The 10174-nt window shown below is 35.6% G+C and overlaps 1 long non-coding RNA gene across 1 annotated transcript; it reads left to right on the top strand.

The window, feature by feature from the left end:
* The first annotated feature begins 981 nt into the window (after window positions 1-981).
* Window positions 982-1962, top strand: LOC127092772 (uncharacterized). Its single transcript, XR_007792280.1, has 2 exons — window positions 982-1397; window positions 1473-1962. It is a non-coding gene; the product is annotated as an uncharacterized LOC127092772 (long non-coding RNA).
* The last annotated feature ends 8212 nt before the right edge of the window (window positions 1963-10174 follow it).

Below are 10174 nucleotides of genomic sequence, written 5' to 3'. Positions count from 1 at the left end.
ACTTCACAATACATTTTTATACAAGAGAATCCAATATAAATCCCAGCCCAATACAACACGGTCCATAACATTTGTCCTATAACTAATTTAAGCATTAATTCCAATTCCCCTTTTAATTCCAATTCAACCCTGAATTTCCAAGTCCTCATGCCAATTCCATCCACTCTTCATAGCCAATTAACTCCAATCTTCAAGGATTCCAAGAGCGCAAATGGGAGCTCCTTCATGGCCCTGCAGAATCATCTCAAATATATAAACTATTTCAAACAAACGATTAACCAATTTCCAATTAGTTATTCAAATCAATTTCCAATTAACTTGCAAAACTAATTCAATAACCCGCATAGCCCATGATTCAATTCCATGCGGCCGAATTCGGCATCATCTATATCAATAACAAAACCAACATGCTAATTCCACTCTAACTTATCGCCAAACTGGTTTTCACAGAAACAAATTTATAATTCCTAACATTCATGTTGCTAAACCCAATTGCAACCAAATAACAGCCGCAATTCATTAACGGAGCAACTCGTCAAGTCATAACAATGCAACAAATTCAGCATGGTTTTTAGTGGTCCTTTGGGCAATCCATTTGCACACATTTAGTATAATGTAATAGCAGAATTTTGACAAAGAAAACAAATTAAATTAGTTTTTTTCCAATACAAAACGCGGCTAACCTCACCCTTCACGACTAATAGAGTGTAAAATCCCAAATAACTAATTGAACTAGGGGACAACTAACAGATTTCTTCTCATATCCTAGTAATTGCATTCCAATATGAATTTTCACTTCTAACACTAAAATCCATTCTAACTAACTAAGTTTCATTTCTAAACTAACATTGTGATTTGTAACTAACCATTACATTTCTAAACTAACATTGTGATTTGTAACTAACTATTACATTTCTAAACTAACATTGTGATTTGTAACTAACCATTACATTTCTAAACTAACATTGTGATTTGTAACTAACCATTACATTTCTAAACTAACATTGTGATTTGTAACTAACCATTACATTTCATGTGAGTTTAGCATTAATTTCTTGAGCATTTGTAACTGAATTCAAAGCCCTATAAATGAAATTCTACATTCATTCACATAGGAGATTCACAAGCCAGTTTTCATTATATTCACAAAACAGTTTCGTTCACTCACAAATCAAAGATTCAATCATCAAACAGAATCATCATTCATCAATAGGAGTGGATTGAAACAGAATTTTCAAAAGAATCTGCATTCGTTCACCAACACACATCACGCAAGCATCAAATTCAATCGCGCATCAAAGAAGCAACAATCACAGAAGCAGTCGCAAAAGGAGAAGAGCGGCTTAGAATCAAAGAAAAGAAGTTTATACCTGTTGTCGCCGCCGCGTAGAAAAATGGTGAGTCTTCGTTTTTGCTTCTGTCCACATTCGGTTCCAATTTCATTTTTTTAATAACTGATTGAGCTTGTAAAGTTTGAATGATCGAACCAAATTGAGGTTGATTCTAAAACGCGACACAGAGCTCTGAAAACGCGGCATCAAAATGCAATGCGATACGAACGCGATACTGCATCCAAGACGCGAATCAGGAGCGACGAGTTGGAGTTTATGAACACGAAGCCATGAACACTTCGGAATTGATGAACGCGATGTTGAACATTGTTGATTTGTGGATGAAACATGTTTACATCCGAAGTTGTTGATGCAGCGAGGCGCGAGGATGATACTGAAGATGAAGAGTGCGTTGGTGATTTGGGAATTGATTCAGCTTATGCGATTTAGAATTTAGTTTAGGAAAATTTGAATTAATTTGAATTCTGTAGGTTTAATTCAAGGTTAAATTAATTTGTACATATTGACCATTTTGCCCTTAGGGCTTAGAAATTCTGATTTTTATACATGTTCCCTTAGCCTAGGACTCTAATTAGAATTGTCTGATTTTACTTAGTTGATTACTTCAATATGTTTATTATTGTACATAGTTCAAGTAATCATTTCAATCCCACTGATCAGTGTTGACCAAAGGTCGTTTTGGTCAACCAAATCCTTTGGATTGTGCTGTATATTCCCTAAGCCTATTCGAGTGATCAAAATACCCTTGATCACTTGATAGAGCAAGTTCATTATGCTCAAGCTATTTTGGATATGTTGAATCTCATGAGCTTAACACCTCAAGGTTCAAATGCAAGATTAAGACTTCAAGTCAACATCAGTCAAGCATTAGCTAGCCAAGTAGACTACTTCTCAAGCACAACAATGGTATCAACACTTGTCGATCATAATTCAGATTGTGTGGCAAGGACCTTAAGAAATAGAGAAGGAATGAGAATGGAGAATTCTTATCCTCATTCTGAATATCTTTGGGTACGAGACGAATGACTCAGTTACTTATCGTACTCATGTCTATTCATAAACTTTTAGCACAATTCGAATTACGTGAGTGATAAGTCTTCCTCTATAATAAGATAAATACACAGAATCTCCTATCAGCAACTTGTCAATTCTGACTCAAGTTGCACGCTATCAGTCTTAAGAAACAAAGAATGATAAGAGTGCATAATTCCTATCCTTGTCTAGAATATCCTTGGGTACGGGATGAATGACCCAATTGCTCAAGGTATTCGCCTTTGTTCATAGACTTTACTGAGATTTGAATCATACAACTGACAAGTCTTCTTCAAGCAAGCATCAATCATTCAACACTTCAATAATGGAGCATGTTTTGCTATTGGCACCTTGTGGTTGTACACCATCTTTCATTCAAATCTTTTCCTACCTATAAGGTGATAGACCTTGGCATTCCATTTGCCTTGTAGGGTTATGGACCCATGCAATTCATTCATTCTTTCCTATAAGGTGGTAGACCTTGGCAACCCTTCCTTTCATATAAGGTTATAGACCTTCACAATATTTCTTTGCCCCGTGAGGTGGTGGACCTTGGAAAACTCTTTTTGTGCCTACGGAGTTGTATACTTTGGCATTTGGTTATAGACCTGACAATCCCTTTGTTTAGTCTTGTAGATTTATAAACTTTTGGGAATCCCCTTGGATATTGGGTGATGGACCTTGGCAGTGCTTCCTTTGCCTTTAGATTTATGGACTCTATCATCTGTTCTCTTTGGCTTTTGGATTGTGGACCTTGGCAGTTCAGTTTGTTACCTTCAAAGTGATAAAGTCTAGTATTGATACCTTGCCTAATAGGTTGTTGATCTTGGCACTCTTTTTTCTGCCTCGAAGGATTGTGTACCTTGGAAATCAATTTATCTTCCTTTGTTTTAGCCATAGTAGGTTGAACTATGAATGCTCTAATTTTCTCATTGCACGATGAGAATACGTAGGCACGAGGGTTTGAATCCTCCGCGGGCATATTTATTTATTTCTCTCCATCCATCTCCATGATGCATTCATAACTCTACCTTCATTCACTCCATGTGATATACCCTATCTCTTTGAGCTTCATCTTGTGTCTGCTTGTGAACCAATAGTTGTTTGTCTTGTGAAACCAAACACTTAATTCCTTTGTTTTCGGCCAGAACAATATGGTGATACCATGCCTTAGGCCCCTCACTTGTTGGTTCATTTCAGTTTTACTCTTGGGTTTAGATTTCATTCCTTTTCGGAATTTAAATCATATAATTCTTTGGTTTAGACCATATTGTTATCACAATCTCTTTTCACCTCTTACCATTAGTTCCATGAACTACGGAGGTCTGAATTCCTTATTGCACTATAAGGATACGTAGGCATGATGACCCTAATCCTCACCAAGCACTTTATCTATTCCTTTCCTTTTCCCTTATCCTTTCGCGAGTAACCTTTAGATATAACACCCATTCGAGCAAGAACAATCAAAACGATTCCTGTTGAGTACAACAAATATTAGGGGTGTTAATACATTCCCCTTGCATAACTGACTTCCTTACCCAATTATCTCTTTCCCCCAGGTTTTATCGATGTTTTCCCTTTCTTTCGGGTATATTTCCGTTAGCTTAACAAACCACAAACCCTTTTGACCTGGTTCTTTTTGCGTTCAATCAAGGACATGGCAAGGAGAAAACGACACAAGTTTGAGACAAAATGCACGATCCAATTTCGTTTGGCCTTAGTTCAAACATTGGCGATCACCTTGATGCACAAGCCAAACATGACCAACTCAGAATTTGCAAAACCATTCTCCAAGTCTCCAAATCAATTCAATCTGATCCTAATGGTCCCCAAACATGTTGCATAGGGTATTGTGGTGCAAATGGAAGTCAACTTGCAAGGCAAAACATCCCAAGTCATCGGAATACCTCACTGAGTTGATTCTGATCAGGTAGTTTCCTTCACCCCCATCATCCAAACAAGTTTCCATTCACCTCAAAATGTTCTTCTGATCATTTACCCTAAGCTTTCAGCTTTGATATTTCCAGCATTTAATTTTTGAACTAGGTCATTTGTGTTCTTTTAGGTTGTGGAAACATACTCCACACTCAGAGCTAATCAATGGCTTATTAGTGTGGAGGTTAGTTTATCTATGATTATGAAAATGAATCCACACAAAAATCTGGATAAAAATGTGTATTTCCAAGTTTGGATTTCTGAGTTGCAAGGTTGAAGACGATGATGAGTCATTGCTTCACGCAAAAAAATTGAATTCAAACATAACCCGTGTCATGTTCTGATTAACCCTTTGGTGCACACATTTTTATTTTACTTTGTTTTTTATTATTTATTCACTTTGGTGTAATTACTAGCACCACCGAGCGCTTGGCCTAGTGGGAGAGGGGATTGATCCCCTCATGACCCCATGGTTAGGGGTTTAACTCTTACCGTGTGCAAACCCCTTATTTTATTTTTCATTCCACTTATTTTATTTATTTATTTTCCCATTTTTATTTCCATTTTATTTATTTTTTACACCACTTATTTTTATTATTCTAAAAACATTTCCAACATGGACCCCAATTATTTTTGTCTCTAGAATTTATTAGTGTTTTGTTTGGAGTAATTTGAATAATTTTTTAAGGACTTATGGTGTCTTGAATCTAGTTGCTAATGAAATCTACTTTGGTCATGATATTGTTTGATTTAGGGTTGATTGAACCTTCCATACTGTAGCGGTAAATTCATGATCATCAAGCTATGGATAAGCTAGAGATCAAATAACAAGAGTCGCCACCGCGCTTTTATTGTTTCCAAGGGAAAAGGGAAAAAGTACAAACAAAACCCAAAAGTAAGAAGTTTTCAAATCAAAACTAATAAAATGTCATAGATTACAGGTAAGGGGGTTGGTTACACAGAGGGAAGGTGTTATCACCCAAAGTGTCATAGGTACTCCCAAGGAGCCCTTTTTGTGTGCATGTGTATTTGATACAAAAATGATGTTTACAAACAAATAGAATGGGGGGACGAGAAAAGAATTCAATTAATTATATTTTTGTGTTTAACAAGACCTTCAGACTTGTGCCTACGTACCAACATAAAAATGAGGGATCAAAACTCGTAGTTCGTGATACAAATTTCAGAGTGGATGCACTGTTTTTAACAAAAATTAAGTTTGAAAGGCACAAAGGCCTAAAAATGGTTTGAATGAGTTAGTTCTTTTTGGCTTTTTGAATGTTTAAGTTAAGTATAATTAAGTTTATTTACAGGTTTGATTTAAGAAAAGAAGTTTGAAAATGTAATGGCATAAGGCCAAAGTTTCTATCTTTTTGAAAAGATCTGACGAATGGGTTGCAATCCAATAGACAAGAATGTCAATAGAAACCCAAAATTCCCCTGGACATTTAGAATCAAGCAACACACAAATGCACAATTATATTATCTTGAAGAGCAAAGGCATCAAATAAAGATAGCCACATTCAAGCTTTAGCCACTCCATGATCTTCTTCAAATTAGCCCATGTAATAGATGAATTCCATAAGTAACAGGTTCAAAATAACAGCTTCACAATGATCATGTTGCAGATGAACTCATAGGGATCTTGAATGATGTATCAGATGAAGTTTCAAATTGCAAGCACTTGGTTTCATAGAAAGTTGGCATTGGCCAAGTCCTTTAGCATAGGGAGGTTGCCTAAATTCTAAGTCCAATTGGTCAAAGATCAAGTCAACAGTCCACACAAAAGTCTTTTAGGGTTTTTGTTCTTATTATGTACATTAATGGTCAAAGACCACATAAACAAGCAAAGTATACACAAACAAGATATATCACACAATATGGTCCAAATGGACAAAGTGAAAATTGCATTAACATAAACAATTAGAATGGTATGAATAATGGCAAATGAATAAAGACTAAAATTAAATGACATTAAAGTAAATGACTTGAAATTAAAAGTTAGTTGTTAATGAGTTAGAAGTTAGTATTGTTTTGCTTTTACTTTTCATTTTTTAAGTCATTCTTTGGAGAACACTCAACCCACTTATCACAAGCATAGATCCTTGAGCCAAGACATCTGCCAAAGGAAAAAAAGGCCAAGTTTCCACACAATACCATGAAATAGGGGAGACTTACAATCTCACTAACTAGAATGCTATGCCTTTTGTGTCACAAATTTAGTGCTATGTTAAGCAATCGTAATTGGACTTATGTAGAAGTCACAACTATTTGAGGCCGGACAATAGAATTTTGGTGTTAATGCATGTTTGAGATATAGTATAATGCACTATGCTCATGAAACATACCACACACAAAAAGAATATGCAAAAGAGGTGGCCTAATCTTATCCATACTCATGTTAATTTTTCAATCAACTAGCTTTAGGACTTTGAGATATCATAGACTAAATGATATGAATGCATAAAGAAGGGGAATGAGATGAAGAGGGAGGGGAATGGATCAAAACTCAAATTGGTCAAAGGAGGACTTTTACCAAATTAATATCATCCATTCATTTTGAGATATGGAATGTACATTCCATCAATCCCCTAAATTCAATGATATTAACTTGAAAAAGTCAAATCAACCTTGACCAAGGCCCAACAACACAAGTCAAACTCAAACAAATCATCACAATTGGTCAACAAAATTAATTGGCATTTATTCAAATTAAGAAGACTAAAATAATGCATTTAAATTAAATATGGTTTGTCAAATTCCTAAAACCTCATCGAAACACCAAAGAAATAGCCATGAGATTTATCATAGGTCAAACAAGGTCAAAGGACCTTGGAGAAAAAATTTCAGAACTTTTAAAGACTTAAAAGTATTTTTAAACAATTAAAAATAATCAAAAAATCAATTAAATCATGAAAAATATTAATAATGACCCAAAAAATAATTTTAATTCAGAATATGAAAGAGGAAATTATTTAAAATTTTTTGGTGAAACTCTCATATTTTTTGGATCAATATTAAAATTAATATGAATTAATGAAAATAAAAGGATTAAAATGAAAATTAGAAAATGGCAAAAAACGTGAGCCACTTGATCTCCCTCATTAATTGAGGTGGAAGATCAAGTGGCCTAGAACGCGGTTCCATGATGCACGCTAGTCAACTCATTCACACGCCTGGTATTCATAATGAACGCGTGAGATTAAAACATTTTGAAATGATCATGTGGCTCATAACCTGTCCAACACACCACCGTCGCTGGACCTCCGGTCACCTTCTCAAGCGAGGCTCACCGGACTGGTTCAGTGATCACCATCACATAAATGAAAAAGGAGGACATGATCTGAAAGAAAAATGGCGTAGAGTACGAATCTGGACTCAATTTTAATTAACTTCACATATATAGAAAGATATGAGGAGTTGAATTTTGAGGTGTGTCAACTAAGTTGCTTCGATTTGACCTCTAAGCAACTCAATCATCTTTCCTACATTGGTAGGACTTCAGACAACTAAAGATCCAAGAGAATTGAGTAGAATTGAGAGAGAATCGAAGAGATGATGTTTTCTGAAAATTACCTTCAATGTTATGCAGTTCTTGATGTTGCTTGATCCAAACACGACCTGATCACTATTGAGAAGCTAGACGGAAGTGATTGATGAGGTTGCAGGGCTTTGGATCCTGGAGATTTTGAATCTCCAACAGTTGAGATTTAAACTCAAATTTCAAATTAAAATTTATCAGGTTTTCCTTTAGAATGTGAGGGTTTTAATGGGGGGAAAACCTGGCGCGCAAGGTCTGATTCAAATAAGCACAGAGGTCATGTATTTATAGCATGAATGAATGATATTTGCACACTTCAAAATATGTCCAAAATTAGCAATGTTGATGGCACGAGCGCATGGGCATGTGCAGACCCATGATGCAATGCAAAAAGGTCCAAAATGATTCTAAATGAAGTCTGAGTGAAAGTTTGATTGGCAAGGCAAAGTGAACTGAAGTTTTAAAGTTTGATTCTTTCCAATGATGCAACCCTGTTAAAGCCATGCGTAGACCTAGCAAACCTCATCCAAAATGCGTGAACTTGGGTTCTTTGGAAAGCTTGGATCAAGGGGAACAAGTTTGATGTTCAAAATGTTTTCATTTGGAGCTTGGAACATGGAGAATTTTGAGGTGTAAGTTTGGAAATTTCAACATGTTGAAAAATTTTCTAAGTGTCAAGCCATATATCTCAATATTCCACCTTGCTTAACTTTTTATGTGAGCTTCAAATGAGAGAAGTGTATTCATCAAAGTTGTAGCTATTTCAAAGACCTTCAAAATGGTAACAAATTTAATGTCATTTGGATTTAGAATGATAGAGTTATGCATTTTTTAAGTTTGAAAAAATCACTCGTTCAATGGTATTGGTCAAAAATGACCTATAATGTAACCTCATATCACGTGCTCATAAAAGTTGAATTAGCTCTCACTCCAAACATCAAAGTTTAAGTAGACATCTTGAATTTGATTTTGAAACTTGGAAATCTTTCATCTCATAAAAATTGAGCAAGTTATGGCCTTGGGAAGTTGACTTTCAAATTAGGGTTTAGACAAAATGACCTATAATGTTTCAACATAGAAAATGATTTTTCAAGCCAAACTAGCTCTAGGTCTCAACATGAAAGTTGTTTAGAATGTCATTTAGAGTAAAGTTTCTCTTGGAATCATTTTCATATGGTGAAAATTGTAGGAGATAGGGTCTAGGGAGACCCAATTTTGATCAAATGAATTCATCTGGTCAACCACCATCAACCAAGTTGCTAACCTTCAATTCTATTGACTTTCTTGCCTCATGGTAGATCATATATGCGTAAGATGATGAATTTTGAAGTGCCCCTTGAGAAATTTGATCAATTGGTGAGATAGCTTATTGGAGAAGTTGCTCAAGATACCCAGTCAAACTAGGGTTTTCAAGGCAAATAACCTTCAAACTCCTGAAGAAAACTTGATCACTATAGCATGTAGGAATTAATGGAACTCATATATGATGCTCATATCCATTCTTGGATAAATTCATGGTTGTGCTCTTTGTCACGAGGGTCTCAAACCCTAGATATGAACTTGATAGATTAATTAGATCATGCCTTACCTACAAAAGAGTTAGGCAAATACAAAGATATATTTTTGGTTTTTTGGTTAGTAAAATGATAAAATACAAGTATGATATAATCACATAGTGCTTGGTGATCTCTCCCAAAACCAGCCCAATGAAAGATGGGTAAGGAGGATGCCAAGGTATGATCCTAATGCTAATGCTTATGATGAAATTGCATGAGGGATCTTAGGGTCAAATTGGGATCTTACAGCTGCCCCTATTTAAGGACATTTTAACTGAGGAGGCGAAGGTTAAAATCTTCATGTCGACTCAGTAGAATGGGCTTAAATAATAACATATAGAAACAAATTTTGGTCCCTAAGAGACCTCATGATGCATATGATATGGATGAAAAAGTTAATGCTCTGTGGGAAAACATTGCCACAAAGGAAAAGAAATCAGAGAGACTGAAAGTCCGCAGGAGTATAATGTATTCCGTAAGAAAGACTCACTAGAGAGACAAAGACTATGGGGGAAAAAGAGTTATGCGTAGGCCAGACTACGACTTAAAATTGTTGGGGGACTAGAGGAATTCCATACAAACATGGAAAAGACTCAGTCGGGGAACAAAAACATCTGCAGAGGATACGAGTAAGTCAAGATAAAACTAAAATACTTGAATCATGCAGGGAAAGCAATTTCACTAAGGAAAAACACACTCAACTCAACTGGGGAAGAAATAAACTTCAATGCACGAGGAACAAAAATCTATCATCTACT

The sequence above is a fragment of the Lathyrus oleraceus genome, chromosome 6 (genome assembly GCF_024323335.1).
Source record: "Lathyrus oleraceus cultivar Zhongwan6 chromosome 6, CAAS_Psat_ZW6_1.0, whole genome shotgun sequence".
Classification (NCBI taxonomy): Eukaryota; Viridiplantae; Streptophyta; class Magnoliopsida; order Fabales; family Fabaceae; genus Lathyrus; species Lathyrus oleraceus.
Note: the sequence above shows the minus strand (reverse complement) of the source record. Positions and strands in the feature narration are given on the sequence as shown.